Source organism: Balaenoptera physalus, assembly GCF_965194825.1.
Source record: "Balaenoptera physalus genome assembly, chromosome: 5".
Lineage (NCBI taxonomy): Eukaryota > Metazoa > Chordata > Mammalia > Artiodactyla > Balaenopteridae > Balaenoptera > Balaenoptera physalus.
This window is the reverse complement of record NC_138884.1, coordinates 91,018,992-91,044,585: the sequence shown is the minus strand read 5'-3', so window position 1 is coordinate 91,044,585 and position 25,594 is coordinate 91,018,992. Positions and strand designations below refer to the sequence as shown.

General features: G+C 33.8%; 1 pseudogene across 1 annotated transcript; it reads right to left on the bottom strand.

Moving 5' to 3' along the window:
- Positions 1–1,364: 1,364 nt before the first annotated feature.
- LOC309662129 (small nuclear ribonucleoprotein Sm D3 pseudogene) lies at positions 1,365–22,188 on the bottom strand (annotated as a pseudogene). Its single transcript has one exon. The product of its transcript is annotated as a small nuclear ribonucleoprotein Sm D3 pseudogene (transcript).
- Between the last annotated feature and the right edge of the window lie 3,406 nt (positions 22,189–25,594).

The following is a 25,594-nucleotide window of genomic DNA, read 5'->3' as shown; positions in this document are numbered from 1 at the left end:
AAATGCCTCTGTCAGTATGTAGATGATTTTCAAGGTTTGGGCAACCACATGTATGCGTGTGGCCCGTGGAGTTCTCCCAAAGAACACAGGGGTTTTAGAAATAGCTGCTATTATTTAAAAATAAAAATCATTGCAAGGATGTGTGCCAATTATTGAATCATCTGCTTATAACTTTCAGCTCTTCTAGTTCCACATTTGTCTATCTCTAATCTACTATCTCTAAACTACTTTTAATTAATTAATTAATTTTGCTTTTAATCTTTACCTTCTTAGCCATGTCTGCCTCTGATTTATTGAGCTATCGATGCCTTTCTTAATCAAAACTCACTTCTGGAACCTGTCACTGTGCTGACCCTGGGCTAGTCTCCACAACACCCTGCCTCACCTGCTGACTCTCAGAATTGCTATCAGTCTACTGTAGTTTTCTTAAAGGTGTATCTATTGATATATTAATAATGGAGTCTGGGGAAAAAATTAACACTTTGTTACTATCTGGACTCACCAAGAAGACCTTAAGAGTCCTCTCAGCTTGACTAAACTTTTAGAGAACCTTCTTCCTGCATCTAGACCTCTGACCTCCCTTTTCTTAGAGAATTTATTTTAGAAAACTTGTAACTGTAAAGTTCTTCTCTGCCCTTTTGATATTTAAAACTTTTTAAAAGCCTTTGGGCAGTTTTACAACCCAGGACTGTCTTTCTCAAGGACCTGAGCCTTCCCTTTGAAATGTAATCAAGGAAGATGGCACCCTATCTCCCTGAGTCTGAGGGAGGGTAAAGGCCTAGCTTCAGTGGCTGCCTGGTCCAAGCTGTAAAAGGACCTCCAGTCCTGAAGATAAAAGAAAGTTTACTTTTTCTTTGTATAAGGCCAATTAGCAAACTCAAATGGCTTATGATCTCCTGGCCCCTCCAATACAATAGCCTTGAATAAATTCTTCCTTGCCTGTTTTAGCTTTGTCTTGCACACTTTTTGCTTATTTATTTTTCATATGTTAATCTAAACCTCGAGATTAATAAGATATTCTACTACTAATTTAAAAATTATTAAATGACTATGAAAACCTTTTCTTTACAATCGTTTATTTTACACTGCCATTACATTATTTTGTATCTGATAACATCAGGCCACTTTGTATCACTTAAATATAAACATATTCCTCATAATTTATATCAAACTATAGAATATTATTTTAATTGTAAACTATTCTTATTTATACACATGATGAAATAGAATAAATTTTGTATGCCAATTAAATAATAATCCAGATATTTTTCTAAGCACCTATTATGCCTTTGAAATGCTCAAATGTCTAGCTTAATAGTGCATGTCTTGAGTTTTCCCATTTCATATTTGCTGTATTATGTTGCATTAGTTTTTACCACATGATTCATCTGAAATGATGGTCATCATCATTCCCTTATATGATGTAATTTTATAAACATATCTGGTTATTTCAATTTTTAATAATTCTGGCTCTATTTTTAAAGACATCTCTCTGAGTATCCTTTTAGTATTTTAACTTGCTTTTATAATATTTTCTAAAATGAGACTTGAAGAAAACAGTCAAATATTTTAGACAGTTCTTGTTGATATTTCTTTTCTTTGTAAAAGTTTATAATTTTTTTGGGTTTATTTTTCAGAAGAGTGTTCACTATAAAATAAAATAGAATTCTAGTTTCTGGACTTTTCAATAACCACTTGGTGAATGATAGAAGCCTTTTGTAATATTCAGATTATAATTGCTTATCAGTCATCTTGACATATTCTTACTCTTTTGCCATCAGAATGCATTTAAGGACTATTTCTTACTTTTAATTCCAAATAGTAAGATTTAAATGTTATATTTAAAGCATTAAGGATATATTATTTAATGTAATTTCCTGGGCTTTTTTTGTTTTTTCTTCATATTCAACGACTAGCTGTAGTTTGATCCATGGCTATTAACTCTTGCGGATGCACCTTCACCAAGCTCATGACAAATTAAAGCCTTGGTTTAGAAAGTAGACAGGTAAGATTGGAGATGAGGATTTTTAACTGTATTTTGTCATGTAAGACAATTCAGTTGAGTTTGATTTTTTAGGTTAAAGAAATAGAAGCCTGAGAGGTTAAGTAGGTTGCCCAAAGTTACATTGTCAGTAGGTGCATTAACAAAGACCTGACTCAGGGCCTCAGGAAGTGTGTATTTTCCGTCTCTGTTCCCTCAAGCATTATGTGGCACATCTTTATGATTCAAGGTCCCGTTTTCTCTATCCTTTTGATCATTTTCCACTGCTAAAATTCATTGATCTTAGGAAAATCACCCTGTGTGGTAGATAATGCTTAATTAAATGTGAAATACAACAGTTCAGTGGTCTGTAATCAAAATTAGATATTCAGTTTTAAATGTTAGTATTTTGATGTGCTCAGAGCTAACTGTATGCCTGGACTTTGAAGTAATGGATTTCATGTATTTTGAAAACTGTTCTTCTCTAGTCCCAGTTTCCCCTTAATCTTGCATTGCTTGATGTGCTGTCTGCAGCCCTCTCGCCCCATCCCAACACAGAGCGGAGGGTAAGCACCCACAGGAGTTACTCGTATTCCCTTTCTTTAAATTAGCTGATTATGGGCTGAGATAGATATCATTCTCTATGAGGTGTGGAACTTCTTTCTCTAAAATGACCAGTCTCTACAGACCAATTAAGCAAAAGAATGCTGAGCCTGTTTCCGACAGGTAAAGCTCTCAAAACACACAGCAACTGCCAGCCTATGTACCTCTAAGCAATTTCTGTGAGAGGATTTTCTGAAAGGTTGAGCTAATGGGTTTGAGTACAGCTGTGCACAAGGTTTTGCAGAGCCAGCAAAACTAAGAAAATGTCAGTTTTTGCCAGTTTCCTAGAAGAGCAGTTCTCTGCTTGCATAAACAAGGTTTGTAGACGTGCAAAGGATTCCTTCACTCCTAAAGACCGCTTTTCACTTGGGGTAAGCAGCAGGTTTGAACTCAGACCACCCTGTGGCCTTCAGCTGCTTAAACATAAAAGGGCAAGTCAAGTTTTATTGAGTAGATTTGGCTAAGCTTATACTTTCATCCTTTTCCCTAAGCTTTTATCTTCTTTGCAAGGGGAATTTCTCAGCAGCCTTTTCTGTATAATGATATCTGAAATGCTGTCAGCACTAATCGATCTCGGACTTTTTTGAAGGAGTATCATATATTACTTAGGAATCAAACTGCATATATTTTCTTTATTTAACATTAAATTTGTTTCAGTATAGTAAATGGAATGAACCTAGGCTTCAGAATCCAATAGGCTTGGATCAGAACCCTGAGTTCAATTACCTAATAGTTGAGTGTTCCTGGATAAGTTAGTTAACCCTTTCCTACTAGCCTTATTATTCTCAGTCCCCAGCTCACAGATGTGGTAGACACATCTGCTTGCATGCCTGCAATGTATTTAAAGAGTGCCTGACACAATATGTACTCTCAATGAGTATGTCTCCCTTATCCATACTCTGTATACTTCTAAGAACAAAATCAGTCTGATTTTTTTAAAAAAATTATGTTTTTAGTAGAAGACCCTGCTGAGTTTTCCAACCATGCTCCTATGTTTAACTAACATTATGATTTTCCCACTCACGAAAGAACAGTGTTTTGGACCAATCTGACGAACGAACAATTTTTCTATGGTCCACAAGCTCAGAGTTATTTTTACATTTTTAAAGGTAAGATTAAAAATAATAATAATAATAATAATAGTTTGTGACACAGGAAAATGATATGAAGTTGAAATTTTGGTGTCCATAAATAAAATTTAATTGGAACTCAAATATGCTCTTATGTTTAGATATTGTGTATGGCTGCCTTAGTGCCACAAAGGCCTGGTGAGTAATTGCAACAGAAATCAGATAGCTTGCAAAGCCTAAAATATGTACTACCTGGTCCTCTATAGATAAAGTTTACAGACCTATGATCTGGAATATTGGGTATGATCATGTCAGTATACTAAGAATGACTTCATTAAGTAGATCATTGCTCAAAAAATATCAACCCAGATAGTAAAATTTAATATGGAACCAAACAAAATATTCACATTGACTTTATCGTTGCTTAGTGTTTGTTTGTTTTCTGGGATGTGAATCACAGAGATGGGGGAATGAAGTCCAGCCACATACTTTATTCCAAAGAACTCAGTCTGGAGTCAGGGATCTCTAAAGCCCAAATTTTTTTAGTAAACTTTTCTTGCAATTTGTGTAACTCATTGTCCTGCCTAGGAGTCAAGTTTCCTATTTGTAATCAAATAACCACTAGGCCCAGTCATATCTAAATTTCTAAAATTTAAATTAAGTTCTAACTACCCTTTGTCCCTTATCACTCTTAAACTTAGTATTTTATTTAATAAAATAAAAATTATGTTAATATTTATATAAATTTTTTTGAAGGGCCTACTCTTGAACTCTTTAAATTGACCTTAATGACTTTTAAATTCAGTTGGCCAGAGTTTGCTTTAGGAAATAATAGAAAACACAGTGCATTAATTTTTTGACACTGTGATTTCCTGGACTATAAAATAATTAAAAAGCACATTCTTTTGTTCTTTGCACTTCAGTTTTCTTTAATATTCTAAATATTTCTAAAGATACTGTACTTTGAGAGCTCTATAAATTTAGTGCCTTTATTTAAATAATAAAATTAGAGAAATGTTGGGGAAAAAAGTAGAGGAAAGGTACACATCATCTTGTATTTTCTTGTGTCCTTGTAACCATTTCATGTTCTTTTCAATTTTTTGATCCCAAAATAAATGTGTGCATGCACCTACACATACAAATGAAAAGATGGATGAAGGACAAAAGGATTTAGCTCCAAAGAAACAGGACAGTAAAATAAGCTGTTAAAAATTAGGGCAGCATGCTAGGCAGGAAACAATTAGGGCACTGCAATTCAGAGATAGGGAGAAGTAGAGGGCAAGGAATAACATAATATGACAAGTGAAGAATAAGCTGGGTCTTTACACTATAAAGGAGGAAGATGGAGCAATTGGATAGGGAAGGAAAATCAAATGAACATCTGCTGACTCCAAATAAGGTGTCAATACTCCAAAGGTGAGATATGAAACTAAACAGGAAAAGCAGTAAAGGGCTCCAGATTGTTTATGAGAAATTAGAGATTCCATGAAGATGAAAGAGATTTATCTGTTACTGTAGCCAAGTTTTTAATTGATTTTGTAAGTTTTTAATAGATTTTTAAAATCCTAATATATTGTCCATGGTGGATTCGATTTTAAAATACCACAATTGAAATAATTCTAGTTCTATTTTACTTAAGTATTATTCAAAAATTCAGATGGTGTCCTATATGACTGAATACTTTAAAACTTTATATAACCCATTGATATTCTGCATCATAATTAAAAATTCAAATATTTATAATGTAATAATAAATTTTTTCATATAAGAAAGTAAAATATAAGGTCCATTTTTGTATTCTTCCAATTTCACTGCTGGTTTGTTTCCTAAAACTCATATTGCAAAAATGTCTTGACATAATTAAACAAACAATCACTTTTCTTCCCGAAATAACAAGAACAAGAATAGGAGTAAGAATTAGAGGGGCTTCCCTGGTGGCGCAGTGGTTGAGAGTCCGCCTGCTAATGCAGGGGACACGGGTTCGAGCCCTGGTCTGGGAAGATCCCACATGCCGCGGAGCAGCTAGGCCCGTGAGCCACAACTACTGAGCCTGCGCGTCTGGAGCCTGCGCGTCTGGAGCCTGTGGTCCGCAACAAGAGAGGCGATAGTGAGAGGCCCGCACACGGCGATGAAGAGTGGCCCCCGCTTGCCACAACTAGAGAAAGCCCTCGCACAGAAACGAAAGACCCAACACAGCCAAAAATAAATAATAAATAAATAAATAAATTTTTAAAAAAAAGAATTAGAACAACAACAACAGTAAAAAGTGCCAGATGCACTAGATAATGTAGGGTGTTTTTTAACCGAAATTTCCATCTAAATGATATGAGCACTACACGAGGAACAGTAGTCTGAAGGAATATATATTCTCTCAGTGTGAGACAAGCATCATTTACCAAAATCTCACTGACTTCATAGCTCTTGAGAAGAAAACCAGTAGAAACCAGTAAATGTCATCCCATGCCTTATCTTGTATCAGTACTCTGTGCCCTGAATGCTGTTACTTACTTAAAAATAATTTCTGCCTGAATCTTTGTGAGCTTCCAGGTGATAACAGTAAGGTAGTGATTTTGTCACTAATTCAGCAAGGATGAAATTTATTTGCTAATATCTAGAGGCATTTTGACAGAGTTTAAATGTGAAAAACTGACTCCAAATATTTAGACTCAATTACCCATGTGTGGAGAGGCACTTTTTAAAAAGAACTAATGACAATCACAAGGATGTTACGCAGCTAAGATCAAAGGATAACTTACTGTGATGTGAAGAAAAAATAACAAGGTTTTGCAGTGTCTCTTGTGGAAATGGAAATTCACTTCTTTTTTGTTGTTCAAGGATAAGCCCAGAGGGAAATTCATCAGTTTTATATCCTCAGGTGAATCTATGAAATATATTCTGTAAGTAGTAAAAGTAGGTTTGTCTTTAAAGTTTCTTAACTACCATTTGTATTTATTGTTTAATGAAAGCCCTCCTCCCAACCCTTGCCATGATTCATCTTTTTTAATTCTGTTACGACTTCTCTTTTTGTACTAATTTCTTTGACACAATTTATTCTTAAAATCCAATCTTAATTGCTTGCCAGAGGACCAAAAGTCTCAAGACAGTACCAACATTCCATAACAGTTTATAACCATTGGAGAGCTATGGTGTTTGCTCTGTACTTAAAATTCCCCATAGACTTAGATGTTCAACTTACTGGAAGCTAATGTAGGCAATTTTGTCATGAATCAATAAACTCATACACATATTTACAAAGAAAACAAGGAGATTATATTGTAAGAAAATTAATTCTATTCTTCTCTAGAACTTGAAATAACTGTGCTTTAAACCAAATATTTTTTTTATTATTTACGATCATTCATATTTAGATTACAGGTACCAAGTGACAATGTATAATTTCCTTCAAAAAATAACGTAACCTGTCAAAATGATAAATAAGCACTTACATTTTCTTAGCTAAATCTTATGCAATCCCTCCCAAGGGTATTTATGTCTTTGCATCCCAGGAGCCCAGCTGTATTCTAAACCAAGTAACAAAGACACCTACACAAACCACCTGTGTGTTACTAAATCTCCAGTCTCAACTCTACCCTCTTTTCCTTGCCAAGAAGCTATAGTCCATCTCTTGCTTTGATCAAGATTTTATATTTCTTGTCATTATCATGACCACACATTCCTTTTTGGTCCTGAAATAGGTATCAAAGAACAGATTAAGCAAAATTATGATATACTGATTTCCAATTCAGAATCACCACTTTAGGCAACAAAGACCGTCCATGCTGCTCCCAGGAATAAGGACACAGTGACATAGACCTTCAAGAAACACTATCATTGTCTTTGGTGTCTGATCCTTTAATGATTCCTGGGTTGGGATTTCAGGTCTGATGTCATTCCTTCATTCCTTCATTCAATTGCTTGTTTAATTAAGAAAACTATTTTTAGTGTCCACTATGTGCTAAACACAGCCATGGTACTTGGAATAATAATAATAATGACCAACTTTATTGGATGCTTACTATAGTACTGAGTTAAAAGCTTGACACTTATTTGTCATGATATATCTTGCTAAGTTGTCTGAGGTATGTGCTAATGTTATGCCCACTCTAGAGGAGAGCACAGTGAGGGTTAAATAAATTAAACAGCTTACTTCAGCAGGGTTACACAGCTAATCAGGAGCAGAGTACAATTTGAATCCAGGCACTAGAACTCCAGAGACTACAGTTTATAACTTAAAAAAAAAATAGGATTTCTGGTGTAAGTATTCTCATAATCTAGTGGTAGAGGTCAAGAATTAATTAGATAATGGCACCATAGTTAGACTAGCATAGAGCTATGCATATGTTGTTATGGTAAGATATAGAAGGTGCAATAGTACATTTAGAGGGAAAATATTTTTTGGATCAGCCACCTAAATTCATTACCATATTGCTTCCAGTGCCTTTAAATAAGTTGTTATGCAAGATAATACATGGAAAAGGTTCAGTGTATCCTTTAATTTATATATGTGAAATGATGTTTATTTGTTTTTTGTCTTTTCCATATCTATCTATATTCATGATTGGCATTTTCCACTAATTAATTAATTAATTAATCCATTCATTTATTTTATCATTGTCAGCATTCATTTTTTGTTTGCTTGTTTAAAGAAATTTTGTAGATGCAGGAGATTTAATTTTGAACAATTCAGACAAGATCCCTATTCACACCGTGTTTTTTTTCTGGAATATTTTTGCGGGGATGAATCTTCTCTGATTCTTAGGACATTTTGACTGTAACATGAAACTTCTGGCATTAGAGCATTTTAGACTCTCTAAATGGGTACATCTAATGCAATGTTGCTATATTCTTCTTTGAGGAAAATTTTTTAAATACTGCAAATTTTAAGATTGGTAATTTATTATTCTACTCAAAGATACTTCCTTCCAGATATATTTTTAATGATTATGTATTTTAAAATCTATACTGCTCATGCCATATATATAAAATATCTATTGCTCTCCAGATACAGGCAGTTATTCAGTCGAAATAAGGTTTATAAGTAACCAATGCTTGAATTTAATATATTTCGGACACTGTAAAGTGATATGCATAGCAACAGAAATAGGCATGGTTTTATCCTCAATGAGCATATAACACAAAATCATATTATCAGCACTGACAGATAAAAAAGAAAGGGCTAATACCAAGAGACATGTGAAACGCAAACATGAATGGAATACTGCATAGTAGGTACACACATAATATCTGCGTGTGTGATTGACTGAACATGAAAGCTGTTGAAAAGGTGAGTGGCCAAGAAAAACGTGCTGCTGAAATGATATTCAGCCCCAGACACTATCTCGTGTGTCATCATTTGATAGTAAAATTCTGAACATAACCAGTTTAATTAACTTAATGAATAAGGGGCCCAATAGTGACTAACACATTTAATACTCACATGCCATTTAGATTCAATCACTCTTAAAAACATATTTGAGTGCCTGCTACAACATACAGCATATTAATATCTGTTCTACATTATGAAGTGTAGAATCTGCTGAATTTTCATCTTTCTAATAATTAGCTACAATACTTCATGATAAATCTTACCTTTATATTATCTCTCCTGCATATCTGTTGATAATTCACACATTTATATTTACTCAAAGTGACAATAAAGCATGTTTAATAGATAAAATGAATGCCGAGAGAAGGAGGGTTTAGATTTCAGGTTTCTCTTCTGAGTTAATATACCAAGGATCTTAGTCTGCTTGAGACTCCAAACTTTAGAGCAAGTTTTCTCAACCCTGATAGTACATAGAGAAACTTTAAAAAGATATCTATATACAAGCCCTACCCCTGGAGATTCTGATTTAATTGGTCTGGAAGTAGGGTTCATCATTTTCCTAATGTAAATTTTAACATCTGTGTTATTTCAAAGCTTCCCAAATGTTTTGAATGGCAACCATGTTTAGGAATCACCCATTCAAGGAAGATGTATTGGTTAGGATACTGATGGGAAATAGATGCCACATTTAAAGAACTAATAGCAAAGATCTTTTACAGGGAAATGGGCAGAGTTCAAACAACCAGAAGGGATGGGATCAGCAACATCAGGAAGTTGTTAGTTCTCCAAGTTTGTAGGGGCAAGAGGAGGGAGTGATTTTAATGGAACCCAGCAAGCACTATGGCCAGCTGAGAAGGGGCTTCAGAGAAGGGGCTGATTAAATAAAACAGCCACACTAAAAAGTAAGATCATGTGGAGAGGGAAGACTTCGGTGTACATATGACAAGGGAGTGGGATAAACAGCCATTCCCTCCCTACTGCTGTTTTGCAATCTCTGGCCAGCACCTCCCTTCAGTAGAATCTGAGCGTTCAAGGACAAGAGAGCTTAAGATTCAGGCCATAGTAGTCAGGTGGATACAGAGAAAGCTCTGAGTACACTAGATGGAAAATAACCAGCACACTGAAGGACTTTCCAATTCAGTATATACATAATTTTTTTAGTTCAATCTTTCTTTTTTTAGTCGTGATTCCACATCTTTATTATATCACTTTATTCTTAAGTCCTGGATTTAAATTTGCACAAAATATGCTCTTTGGCTTTATGCAATGTTTTTTAAGTATATAAAATTGAAATTTGAAACATTTATTTTAAAAAATACTGCACTGATTAGCTTAACTCAAAACTGAAAATATTACTATTATAAATTCTGTGATAATCTGATTAGTAATAGCAATGAAGTTGTAGACACCCCATACCTTAGTCCTGAAAGATATGGTAAGATTAAAAATACTTTAAAATATTTTTATATTAAAAGCTTACCGTAGTCATTTAAAAATAACTTGGTAATAAGTATCTTACCAAATGGTTATAGAACCATTTATTTCACATTATTTAATTGACTCCCCCAAACAGTTTTGTCAGTTAGCTTTTAAAATCATTTGAATTCCAATTAAAAATGAGAAATCTAAAGCTAAGAATTATTACAGACACTTGAGTTGTTTTTAGACTGTTTTGTTGGCTTTAGTTTATAATATAATATTTGTGAATGATTTTGCATCCATTTCAGATGGGTTGGACTATATTTTTCTGCAGAGCATCATATAATTGATGAGGAATTCAACCCCTCAAAAATTCCTAACAAATGATAGTTTCAATAAAATAATTAGTACTGATTGCCTGTGGGCAAGACGCATTGTTAAGTATGTAAAGTGATGATATACAAAAACAAATAACTGATGTTCCCCAGGTCAACTCTTTGAGGTAGAATAGGTTAAAATACATACCAGATAAGAGGCTAATAAATAGTTATTTCTGTGGCTCTAGCTCTGCTCTCAAAATTCAAACTTTCCAGATCTATAAAAAATCCCTTTGTATTGCTAAAAACTTAGGAGACCTGGGGATTACTTGCAAATGGCCATTTTCTCCATATTCCCTCCAGTTTCCTGGCTTTGAGATTCTGGTTAGGCGCCATGATAATTTTTCATCTATTTTATCGTACCATCTAGTGTGATCCCCTGCTAAAAAAAAACAAAACCAAAAACAGAAAACCAATAAAACATCAAAACACCAACATTGTGGGACAATCATCCTTTTCTTTTTCCTAAGTCCCTTTTAATTACTTTCCATCTTGGTGATTATTTCAGTCACAGTGACCTCTTTGAAATATGCCTGTTATACTCAAGCCTTGGGCCTTTGCACTGTGTTTTTTCTTGATTAAAAAGACCTTCACTCATAGAAACAAATGGCTCACTCTGTCATCTTCACAGATTATATCACATCCTCAGCAAGATCTACTCTGAGTAATTACAAACCTGTCTTCTTGACCAGCAGGCGCCACCCATTCACCTTATCTATTTGTTTGTCTCATAGAAAGTACTGCCTTCTAACAATGATATATTTTATTTCTTTTAGTATTTTTATTTTGTATCTCTCTCTATTACAATAGTCCCATGAGGGCAGGAATCATTGTTTCCCAGTGTTTGTTCACTGTTGTAGCCCCAGAACCTAGCCCACTGTAGGCATTATAAATGTTTGTTGAATGAAACAGACATATCCACCATGACAGCACAATATTCTCACACTCAGTATAATTTACTTGATTTAGAAATAAATGAAGCAATTTCTGTAATTGATTTATAAATGAATGTTTAAATAATAGCTATCACAACTTGTGGGATACAGCTGAAGCATTATGTATAGGGAGTTTTTAACTCTAAATGCTCAATTTTCAGAGAAGGCAGCATCAAGATAATTAGCTAAACATATGAGCTACAAAGTTCAAATACTTAAGGCAAAATATGCTGACAGAAAGCCAAAAGAAAAAATAATAAAAATTAAGTGAAAATTCATTTATTTCATAAAAGAAATGATATAGGCAATTTTGTCTAAGTGATTAAGGGAAAAAAGAGAGAAGACAAACATACAATTTTTAAAAAAAGGGATATGACAATCAATGCCACCAAAATTAAATAGAAAAGTGCATATTGTGAATAATTATAGGCAATATATTAAAAAATGTAAATAAAATAGATGGAAAATTACTATAAATTTACAATTTAACAAACTGACGTACCGAGAATTGTAGAATCTGAACAAGCTTATAGTAATTAAACAAATAGAATTAGTAATTAAAAACTTTTTACCAAGAAAATATCAGGCTTCTAGAAGGATTTACAGGCATATTTCATCAAACATTTAAGGAACTGTTAATTCCACTTGTACACAAACTCTTACAAAGGAAAATACCACACCTTCCTAAGACAGCCTCAATGAGACTAGTACACATGGTATCAAAACCATTAAAGGACATTATGGGGAAGAAATATTTAAAATTAAATTTACTGATAATCACAGATGTCAACATCCTAAACAAGTTATTTAACCAAATCTAACAATTTATACACAAAAGAGAATACATCTCAGCCACATAGATTTTCTCCAAGTATGTAGTAGAATTTCAGCGCTAGACAATCTGTTATTGAAATCACTACATTATCTTTAATTTTATTATATGTGGGATTAAAATGTTTTGATAAAATTCAACAACCTATCTTAATAGCAACTATGAATAAAGACTAATCAAATAAAATACATCTACAAAATCTCTACATCAATTACATAATAATGGGAATGTCAAAAGCACTTTCTTAAGATTTTGAAAAAGATAATGACATTAATTTACTACTTCTATTTATTCTAGGGTTATGGTTAGTACATTGTAATAATAGAATAAAAAATGTTAATAATTGAAAAAATATGTAAATAAACATTCATTATTTGCATTTGATAAAATTGTCTACATAAGAGTGTCCATAGACAGATGAATGGATAAAGAAGATGTGGCACATATATACAATGGAATATTACTCAACCATAAAAGGAAACAAAACTGAGTTATTTGTAGTGAGGTGAATGTACCTAGAGTCTGTCATACAGAGTGAAGTAAGTCAGAAAGAGAAAAACAAATACCGTATGCTAACACATATATGGAATCTAAAAAAAAAAAAAAAAAAGGTTCTGAAGAACCTAGGAGCAGGACAGGAATAAAGACGCAGACGTAGAGAATGGACTTGAGGACACAGGGAGGGGGAAGGGTAAGCTGGGACAAAGTGAGAGAGTGGCATGGACATATATACACTACCAAATGTAAAATAGATAGCTAGTGGGAAGCAGCCACATAGCACAGGGAGATCAGCTCAGTGCTTTGTGACCACCTAGAGGGGTGGGATAGGGAGGGTGGGAGGGACACACAAGAGGAAGGGGATATGGGGATATATGTATATGTATAGCTGATTCACTTTGTTATAAAGCAGTAACTAACACACCATTGTAAAGCAATTATACTCCAATAAAGATGTTAAAAAAAAAGAAAATTAAATTTTTAAAAACTTAAAAAAACTGGAACTAATTTAAAAAATTAAAAATAAAAATAAATTTAAAAAAACTGGAACTAATACATTTGTTTAGCAATACTGCTGAATACAAAATTTATAATTAAAATTGAGTTGATTTGCAGTTCTATATGCCAGCAATAAGTAGTAAGTAAAGTTTAAAAAATACCATTTGAAAAACATATTTAGATAGATACATACCTACATACATTGTGTGTGTGTGTGGGGGGGTATATTTTAGGATATATATCTAAATCTAAGAAAAAAATGTCACTAAATATGTATAAAAAATTTGTAACTCAGTATGTGCAAGACTATTATGGAGAATACGGTGATTGAAATATAAGCAAATGCAGAAATATACCATGTCTGGATTAGAAGTATCAGTATTATTAAATGTCTGTTTTGTGAAAACAATCTTTAGATTCATTGTAATTTTGGAACATTCATCTCGTTTCCTTTGTCTATTTGTCTATCCTGAGAAAAGACCATTCTTCTATATAAAATTTAGATTCAGTTTTTCTGTTTCTTTAATAATTCCTTTCTGGAGTAAGGAAGAATTGCTTCAGTAAGACACACAGAACAAATGATGAAAGGAATAATTGATTTATTAAAATAAGATCTTAAGTTGATCAAAAGTCAAGCCACATACTGGGAGAAGGGGAAATATATTTGTACCTGCAACTTTAAATGATTAGTATACCAAATATATGTGGAAATTATTTAAAAAAATAAAATATACAATAAGAAAAAATGACAATAATTAATATAACATTTCTCAGGAGAGAAGAAAAGTGGTCCATTAATATTTTAAAATTCACTCAAGCTTATTAATAATCAGAAAATGCAAAGTAAATTTACAATGAGAAATCCATTTCACACCTGTAGTCAGGTAAACAGTATAATTTCCAACAATTTCTGAACCTGTATAGGTTGTAGAGTAATCCACATTTTGGCACTAACTAGTAACTTTGAATCTTATAATCTAATAATTACATTCTTTGGTTGTTTTTTCACTGTATAACAGGGGATAGCAAACTTGTTCAGGAAAAGGTAAAAAAAATCCAAATCTTTATGGACAGTAAAATGGATAAACATACTGTATGCACATGTATAATAAAATATAGTGGGTAAAATAAATAAATGGTATCTATATGCATTAATATGAATGAATCTCTTTTTTTTGAATGAATCTCTTAAATGTGAAAGAGTCATAGAATACATATATGTATAATATTATGTAATACATAATATATATAGTAGTTTCCATTTACAAAAAGTAAAATTAAACAGTTTATATAGAATGGATTCATAAGTGATAACATCCAAAAACTGAAAGGGAAAAATTAATACCATTCAGTACATTTGTTTTCTTTGGGAGGAGAAAGGCACATGTAATCAAGGAGGGTCATGCAGAAGGAAAGAAGTACTGGCATTGTTCAGTTCAGAGGTGTTTATTTACTATTATTCTTTAAACATATTCTCTTTTAATATATATTTCACCATAATTTTAAAAGAGATATGCTTTCCAAAGAGTGGAAGCAAAACTCCTTCAAAATTCATGGACTTTCCCTTTATTGAAATTTCTGGGAATCCAGTGGTCTGGGGAATACTGTGACATCCTTCCAAAATGAAAGTAATGGAAGTTTTCTAAACTTTGAATCCAGTGTACTGAGCAAAAGGTAAAAACATGTTGGGTCTTTGGGATTTTAAAAGAAATAGTTTGGCACATTTAGAAAACACTTCCCCAACCTATTTATTGTAGAAAACTGTAAGGCTGCCTGGTTTAAGTGATCTCAGAGTTGAGAAAGACTCTCCACTGTCCTGTCTGCATAACAAACAGCTCTATTACTTGACATTTGAATCAACAAGTGGCAAATTTAGATTCTCTCTGGAGGCAGTAGCAAGGTTTAATTGGAGAATTACACTGAAGGTCACTGTAGTTTTGGAGCACAAACATGCCCTTTTTCTCAAATAACTATTTTCTGTTTGAGGATCACAGTCTCCTTCTTTGATTGATCTCCATAGGGCCTTAAAGTCTAAGCTGCTCTTCAAAAACTGCATTTCTTTGGACGTTTCAAACAATAAAGGTATTAGTGGCTAGCAATATATCATCACCAAGTAGAACCGGCATACTAGTTACATAGAGGGAAAGGCTCCCAGAACTCCTGAATACACGAATACTTGCCTGAGCTGACAACTGATCGTTCCAGTATCTTACTTCTGCTGTATTACCACCTTCCTTTCAGCTGACATGCACAGTTTTAAAATTTCAAACTTAGTTGGCTCTGCAAGATATACTGTCACCCACCAAAACTGTTGCAGTAGACAGCTCCCTCAGACATAGTCTGAAGGAGAGAGAGAAAAGGATATCTTTCCAATTGCTAAAACTTTAAGTATTGTATGCCTGTTCTCTTTGCCTGGAAGGAGAGACAAGAGGTGTGGATATATGTCAGTATGTAAAGAGGGACTAATCATTTGGCTGGATGATCAGGGATTTCCATATTTAAAAAATGGAAGCTAGGTGACAAGGAGTTCTACAGATCATACTTTGTAATAGAGTATTCTAAAAAGGTCTACGATTGTGAGAATATTTTTTAGTATTTTTGTTTCCAGTTGCACACTCATTTAAAGATTGCAGGGAAGAAGTTGGAAAATAAAATAGAAGTCATTCAGCCTCTTTCTACAACAATCTTCTTGGAAAAAAACAAAAGCAGCCATGAAATCACAGAGGGGTTTATTCTGGGGCATCTCATCAAGGCTGAATTGTCTAAGTGCTGCATAAACCTTTAGAATTCACTTAAATGCTTTCAGGAAAGCAAGCAATGGAAAGAAGGCTGGAAGGAATGAAGGGAGGGAGGGAGGGAGGAAGGGAGGAAGAGAGAGAGAGAAAGAAGAAAGAAAAGAAGAAAGTAAGAAAAGAAGGAAGGAAGGAAGGGAGGGAGGGAAAGAGGGAGGGAAGGGGGAAGGGAGGAAACATTATAAACAAACACGTGCAAAAATAAAACAACAACAAAACCCCAAAGCAAACTGCTGTTAGATACAAGATTGAAAGTAGATCTCTGGCAACAAACTAGGTTTCAGGACATGCCACTTTCACTCAAGTTACAAGAGCCTGGAGAAATTTTTAAAACTCAAAGCATAAAAAAAATCTGGGTGAGAAAGATAACTTGGCTTACACATGTGGATTCTCAGGAAACTGCTCCACCCATTAAATCCTAAAATATCTGAGTACTTAGTTAATTGTCAGGTGCTTCAGTTCTCACAGTTACTAAGAACAACTTTTGAATTCCTTGGGCTAAGAGACAGAGGATGTCAGTTGAGTTGGCACACAAAATTAACCATCTTAACTACTATATTGTCAACTTAGCTTCTGATTATTTTCCAGAGTTCACTGACACGCTTTACTTCCAGATGGCTAGCGACATGTGATGTGCAGAAGGGAGAAGGGTAGGTTGAGGAAAGATTAATGCTGGGTTGGCTTAAATTGCTTAAATTCACAGATTTGATTTTTTTGATTTGTTCATACGTAATAACGTGTTAGCAAAATTGCTCAAATAACATAATTATTTATCTAATTTGAGTATGGTATGAAAATAATATACAAATAGTATATAGTATTATAGGCATTTATTTCATAGCATTGCATTTTAGTTATAAGCATTTACTTTATTTGTATTGCAATTATGATATTTATTTTGGGAGAAACCATTTTACTGTGGTGGGTGGATTAAAAAAATGGCCACAATACTTCCTCGCATCCCTGTATGCACACCTCTTGGCAAAGTGAGTTTACAGTTCCTTCCAACAAGATCTGGATTCTATTTTCTCACCCCTTGAATGTAGGCTAGTCAGATGGCTTGCTTTGTTGAATAGGACTTTGGCAAACGTGATGCTGGCATAAGATTCAAATGTTCTTGAGCATTTGGGCTTGCCCTCTCTTGCTGTGGCAAACGTAAGACCATCACTCTGTGAACAAACTTACTAGCCATTTTAAAATACACAATTCAGTGACATTTAATACATTCAGAATGTTGTAAAACCACCATCTCTATGTAGGTTGTGTAGGAAGTATTTCCATCACCTCCAAAGAAAAACCCATACCTTTTAAACTCCTCATTTTTCACCCCCACCCCCCGCTGCCCGCCGCCCGCCCCAGCCCCTGGCAACACTAATCTGCTTTCTGTCTCTATGGCTTTACCTATTTTGGATATTTATATAAATGCAATAACACAATATGTGACCTTTTATGTGTGGCTTTTTTTGAGATTAGCAAAATATTTCTGAGGTTCATGTACATTGTTGCATGTATCAGCACTTCATTCTTTTTTATGCTGAATAATATTCCATTGGATGTATATACCACATGATCTTTATCCATTCATCTGTAGATGAAGATCTGAATTGTTTTCACCTTTTGGCTAAAGCAAATAGTGCCTCCATGAACATTCATGTACAAGTATTTGTTTGACTACCTGTCTTGAATTCTTTTGGTATATAAGCTAAGAGTGGAATTGCAGGGTTAGATGGTAATACTGCATTTAATTTTTTTGAGAAACCGCTAAAAATTGTTTCAACAGTGCCAGCGCCATATTGCCCTGGTACATCCCCTCCATCAATGTACAAGAGTTCCAGTCAATTTCTCCCCATCCTTGCTGACACTTGTAATGTTTCATTTCTATTATTATTATTATTGTTACTATTATTATAGCTACTCTTGTGGATGTGAAGTGGTATCTCCCTGTCATTTTGATTTGCATTTCACTAATGACAAATGATGCTGAGAATCTTTTCATGTTCTTGTTGGCTCTTTGTATATCTTTTAAAAAAAATGTCTATACAAGTCCTCTGCCTATTTTTTCCAGTTTTATAGAGAAACAATTGACATATGTTACTGTGTAAGTTTAAGTCATACAGCATGATAGTTTGATTTACATATACTGTGAAAGGATTACCACAATAGGTTCAGCTAACATCCATCTTCTCATATAGATACAACAAAAAGAAAAGAAAGAAAAGAGAAAATATATTTCCCCTGGTGATGAGAAGTCTTAGAAATTACTCTCTTAACAGCCTTTCCTATGTATCGTACGTCACTGTTAGCTATAGTTGTCACGTTGTTCGTTACATACCTAGTCCTTATGTATCTTATAACTGGAATTTTCACTTTTTGACCAACTTCATCTTTTTTTTCCTCAGAAAAAAAAAAAAAACACCCATATTTATTTAGTTAAACATTTCCCCTGACCTAAAGAGAAAGATGTCAAAAACTAATAAACAAACAAATAAAACACCTAGGACATATACATAAGCATGTAGCCCCACCTCCACCCTGGAACCCAGATAACCTACAAGCAAAAATAAGGGCAAAGTTCCATTCCAGAGATAAAATTATCTTTGCTTCTGGAAGATATTTCCATATCCTCTTCCTCTCTCTTCTTCTCATGCCACTTGGGCCTTCAGAATAGCAGTTTTTCCCTGGCCAGCCCCAGAGCCTTGGTTTTTATTTTTCATGTTCTTTAACATGGGTGCGTTTTTCAACATGTCAGGCAAAATCGGAAGGCAGGTTTTGCTGCCATGGATGTACACCTGCTCCAGCTGTGCCACTAGGCTGTCTTTGGACTGTGATGTTGGACATCTACCTGCCCATGCTGTGCTTCACCTCAATGAGCTTCCCTTTATACACCTTGCTGGTGTTTGTCTCACCTGTCCTGACGTGGCCCTTGGCCCCATGTAGGGCTTTAAATGGCACAACGATAGACATCTTGGTGGGAAGAGAGTTAGACCTACAGTTTTTTGATTGGCTTATTTGTCTTTTTTTGTTGAGAGCTAAGAATTCTTTATATATTTTGGACACTAAACCCTGTTAAAATATTTGATTTGCAAGTATTTTCTGTCAACCTGTAGATTGTCTCTTCCCTCTCTTGGGACAGCTAGAATTCTCATACATTGCTGTTTGGAAGGCAAAGCTGTATAGCCATTTTGAAAGTAGTTTGGCAGAGTCTTTTCCTGTTAAACAATTATTTATTATATAACTCTGCATTTTCACTCTTAGGACATTTTCCAAGAGAAACGAAAACTTATTTCAACACAAAGACTTTTATGTGAATGCTCATAGAAGCACTATTTATAATTGTTAAGAACTAGAATTAATGCAATGTTCATCAAATAGTGACTGGATAAACAAAACAACTTGTGCACTATGCATATTAAATATCAAGGACACATAAATATAATTATCTATATACTATTGACTCACTGTGTTTGACCCACTTAATTTCAAGAAGTATTTATGTGGACTGAGACTGCTCTTGCAATGTAAGTAGGACTTAGTTTCAAAATCATATTTTTAAAAATTATTTCATAAATCATTTTTATTAAATAATAAATGTTCTATTATTCATTATTTGATGCTTTACTTACGTTTTATACTTTTCTGGGAAGTTTAATGACATAGTAAAAATAATTACAGAGAAATGAAGCAAATACAGTATAATTTATTTTATCTTAAGCTTATTCCCTGAAAAAAAAAAAAAAGTGGTCTGATGCATTTTAAGCATGTCAAAAGCAGACAGACCAGTATCAAAAAATGCCTAAAATCTTAAAAAGAAAATTTTTTGCCATACTGTCATTTATGTAGTTGTGAATTTATTACTTTAACTTTTTGATTTCTGATAATACGTTTCAAAGAAAACATTTTAATGACAAATTATTAGCTACAAAATCAGTATTTTCAAACTGTCATTGACAAGAAAATAATAGACAATCATAATACTTTTATAAGGGGAAAATCCATTTGTGAGTCAATCAGAAAATTAAATAAGAAAATATTTATGGTAGTGGCTCATTCACCTGCAGTAGTTATATTAGGTTATAGTAACATTTATGAAAAATATTTTCCGGGACAAAAATTACTTAAACATATTTTAAATGAAACTAATTTAGTAATAATAGCAAATACTTCTATATTTTTTACTAAATTCCACACACTATTGTATTTGCTTTATATATATTAACTCAATCCATACAACCCTATGTCAAGAGTACTATTATTGTTCCTATTTTAGAAGTAAGAAAATTGAGGTGTAAAAACACAATTTGCAGATACTTATCCAAAGAATACATGATGCAGCTTAGACTCAAATTTAGGGGTCTAATTCAAAGACTTAAAAAAAAAAAAAAAAAAGAATTATGCTGTGCTGCCTCTCTTAAGATTAAAATGTTAACTTTAGTAACAAACAATATAGCTATGCTTCCAGAATTATGTCTGTGAGGAAATTCCACTTGCAGAAGAAACGTTTCTTGGGTCGTCACTTGTCTTACAAATGAAGAGGAGGTTGCCAAGGTCATGCCCTCTCTTAAAATATGAGCTTGAACTACTGCAGTGGGAGCCAAGTTTAGTTCAGAAGAGCTCCCCTGAAGTGAGCTGCCAAGAGTAGTACTAGCCTAGAGGTAAAGCCTGGGGCCAGAAGCAAGGTGAAGAATTCTATCTGAGCACATCAACCTGAAGTTAGGGACCACAAGTCAAAGTGACTCAAGAAAAATGAGAAACCTGACAGATTCTATAACTATAAAAAAATTCCATTACTCTGGGAGATGGCTCATAAAAGATATTGCTGCGATTTATGTCAAAGAGTGTTCTGCCTATGTTTTCCTCTAAGAGTTTTACAGTGTCTGGTCTTACATTTAGGTCTTTAACCCATTTGGAGTTTATTTTTGTGTATGGTGTTAGAGAATGTTCTAATTCATTCTTTTACTCGTAGCTGTCCAGTGTTCCCAGCACCATTTATTTAAGAGACTGTCTTTCCTCCATTGTATAGTCTTGTTTCCTTTGTCATAGATTGACCATAGGTGCATGGGCTTATTCCTGGGCTTTCTATCCTGTTCCACTGATCTATATTTCTGTTTTTGTGCCAGTACCATACTGTGTTCATGACTATAGCTTTGTAGTATCAGCCACTATGGAGAACAGTATGGAAGTTCCTTAAAAAACTAAAAATAGAGCTACCATATGATCTGGCAATCCCACTCCTGGGCATATATCCAAAGAAAAACATGGTTCAAAAGGATACATGTACCCCAATGTTCATTGTAGTGCTGCTTACCATAGCCAAGACATGGAAGCAACCTAAATGTCCATCAATGGATGAATGGATAAAGAAGGTGTGGTGCATATATACAATGGAATATTACTCAGTCATTAAAAAGAATGAACTAATGCCATTTGCAGCAACATGGATGGACCTGGAGATTATCATACTAAGTGAAGTAAGTCAGACAAAGACAAATATCATATGATATTGCTTATATGCAGAATCTTAAAAAAAATGATACAAATGAACTTATTTAAAAAACAGAAACAGACTCACAGACTTAGAGAATGACCTTCTGGTTACCAGGGGGGAAGGATCGGGGGGGAGGGATAAATTGAGAGTTTGGGAGTGACATGTGCACACTACTATATAAAAAATAGGTAGCCAACAAGGACCTAGTGTATAGCACACAGAACTGTGCTCGATATTCTGTAATAACATAAATAGGAAAAGAATTTGGAAAAGAATAGATACATGTATATGTAAAAAAAAATTTTTTTTAAGATTATAAGAAAAAAAAGTTCCAGTACAAATATAATCTGTGTTTCTAAAAAAGTTCCAGTACAAATATAATCTGTGTTTCTAAAACAGTAACAATTTAAATATTGGAATTTTAAATAACATTAGTAACAACAGCAGTGAAATTCAAATTATTGAGAATAAATCTGAAAACATACATATAAGACCTCTGTGCAGAAATCTGTAAAACTGCTGAAAACTTTGAACAAGGACTAAATTAATGGAGAAACATCCCATGCTCATTCATAGGAAATATCAGTATCATACAGGTATCTGTTATTTTCAAATTGATCTATAGATTTATTATAATTTCAAACAAAATTTCAGTAGAGTTGTATGATAAATGTGACAAGCTGAAACTAATAATGAATGAGGAGGGGCAACTTTTCCAGTATGCAATGTAAGCACAAGGATAGAAAACAAACGACCACTAGAAAAGTGTAGAGAACCCGGAGACTTACCCCTAGATAAATGAAAATGCTATATATATGACAAAGATGAAATCAAAAACTTGTGGAGGAAAACAGAGTATTAAATAAATGAAACAGAAAGTTATGTTCATAAGAAAGATAAAAAAGAGTGATGCTTATACCTTACAAAACAATGGATCTCAGATAGATTAAATAGGAAAATATATTTTTTTAAATTTTTAACTAAAAGGGAATTAATATTTCAGCACTGAAGGAGGAAAATATTTCTTAAGCAAACTCTCAGAAAGACTATTTGTAAAGAAAAAATTGATACATTTCACAATATAAAAATTTAAAACGTGTCAATTTAAAAATAAACACTGTAACAAAACTAAAAAGACAAGTCTCTTGGTTGAAGGCAATAGGAATATAAAGAGCTGAGGATGGATTAGTATACAGATTAATTTTTTTTAATTAAAAATTTAAAGTAACAAAAATAATGTAATGAGATGTGCAGAAATTTCCCAGAAGTCTAAGTACATATGGACAACTAATACAGAGAAGTATACTGTTTCATAAAAATCAGGAAAAGACAAATTAAGGACAAAATGAGAAAGTACAAATTAAGGACAAAATGAGAAACTACATTTTACTGAACAGTTGGCACAAATATGGGCTGGGATGTGGGTCGTATGGAACTACCTGCTGATGGCAGTGTACGTTGATAAAACAAAGTTGGAAAGCCTTTGGTTTTGTCTTGTAGGACTGAACATTAAAATTCTCTATCCTCTAGCCATTCCTATTAGTATAATCTCTGAACAAACTTTTGAACTTGGGTACAGGAATGCACAAGAACGTTCATAGCAATTCTATTTGTTTTTTGTTTTTGTTTTTTTAAGAGGGGGGCTGTCCCTGGAACTCCCTTCTTTTTTTTTTTTCTTTTTAATTTTTTTTAATTAATTAATTAATTTATTTATTTATTTATTTTTGGCTGTGTTGGGTCTCCGTTTCCGTGTGAGGGCTTTCTCTAGTTGCGGCAAGCAGGGGCATTCCTCATCGCGGTGCGCGGGCCTCTCACTATCGTGGCCTCTCGTTGCGGACCACAGGCTCCAGACGCGTAGGTTCAGTAATTGTGGCTCACGGGCCCAGTTACTCTGCGGCAAGTGGGATCCTCCCAGACCAGGGCTCGAACCCACGTCCCCTGCACTGGCAGGCAGACTCTCAACCACTGTGCCACCAGGGAAGCCCTCTATTTGTTTTAATTTTTTTTAATGTGCACAAATTGTCTATCTGCATGACAATGGATAGTAAGTTGTGATAAGGTCACCATAGGCTGTAGTAGTGTAAATGAATGAATTAAAACTATACACAGCAACATGGATAAATTTTTAAAATTACAATGTTGGAAGTTTCAGGATGCTACCTGTATGGTGATGTTTTTATAAAATGCAAAAATAAGCAAAACTAAATTGTATGTTTTATAACTTGTATATTTTACATCTATTCTTCACTCTGTATTAAATATTACTGTGAAAGGATAAAACAATGCATTTTTACTTACATTTAATTTATTTATTTATTTATTCTTTTCTACTGTCCTTTTTAAAAATTTTATTGGAGTATAGTTGATTTACAATGTTGTGTTAGTTTCAGGTGTACAGCAAAGTGATTCAGTTTTACATAAACATATATTCATTCTTTTTCAGATTACTTTCTCATACTGGTTATCAGAGAATATTGAGTGGAGTTCCCTGTGCTATACAGTAAGTCCTTGTTGGTTATCTATCTTATATATAGTAGTGTGTGTATGTTCGTACACATACTTACATCTTATTTAAAAAGTGAATCCAGAAAGTGTTCGCTCATTTCAAATCTGACCACTCTCCACTGTAACTCTTTTCACCACCGACTCTCCACTTCAGTTGAGCATTTCTACATTATATCCTCTAAAGCTAATCTGATTATTTTTCTTTTATGATAGTAATTAACGTTTATCCTTTTAGACTGAATTAAAACTTTTTTGTAGTTTTAACATGCTTCAGTTAAAAACCATATCTAAGTTTTTGTGGCTAAAATATAATGATAATATACTTTATCTGATTTTAATATCTAAAACAAATATTTAAGGTAGTTATGTGGATTATTCTAAACTAATTTATGCACATGTAAATAAAAATAAAACTCAACTAGCTTAAAGGGAATAAAAGGAATCTATTGTTTCAGCTCTGAATACCTCTGGATTACCATTTTTAGGTAAGTTTATCCATATGGTGTGTGGGATCTCCATAAACAGATCCAAAATTACATGGTCATTACATCTGTTATTGTGGAAATAAAGATTAAAAAAGACTGCCATGTTCTTTGCAATCTGCATGCTCACGGTTGGAACAGTTTTCCTTGCATTTAGCGGTCTCAGAACTGCGTTTAATTTTTTTTCTTTTTCTGTGGATAGGGCTTGGTTGGTGGGAGCTGTGCATATGTCTAGCCAAGGAGGAGTGAGTGGTGTCCTCATAGGTAATTTCAAGAAATAGATGTCTTTGCTCTATCCTCACGGATACATCAAATGTCATATGAGAGTCTCTGGCCCGAGCAGGACATTGCTGAAACATAACAAGCAATTTCTTTAGAGGTATGGGAACGGAGCAAGATTCTTTGTAGATACGAGTGCATAAGAGTAAGTAAGAACATAAAAAGAGCAGTAGAATGTACTCCTTCAAGGAAAGTGAAATAGAAGAGAAATAACGAGTTAAGTTTAGAGTGGAATGTGGGGTTAAAGACATTGAAAAACAGAGGGGGCACTCCAGAGTTCATTTTGGAAACAAACTGTTTCTTGAGCTATCAAACTGCCAAGTTTTGTGGTTGTATCCAGTGTTTCTTAGTCAGAAAGTAGGAGAGAGAACTGGATACAGAATTCATTTAGGTTTGGATCAGCAAGGTGTGTTTCAAACAACAACAACAAACCCTCACAACAAATCAACAAAGCAGTGGATTTGAGCATTTTGTCCAGAGAGGTCAAATTTACGGATTTCAGGTTCTTGGGG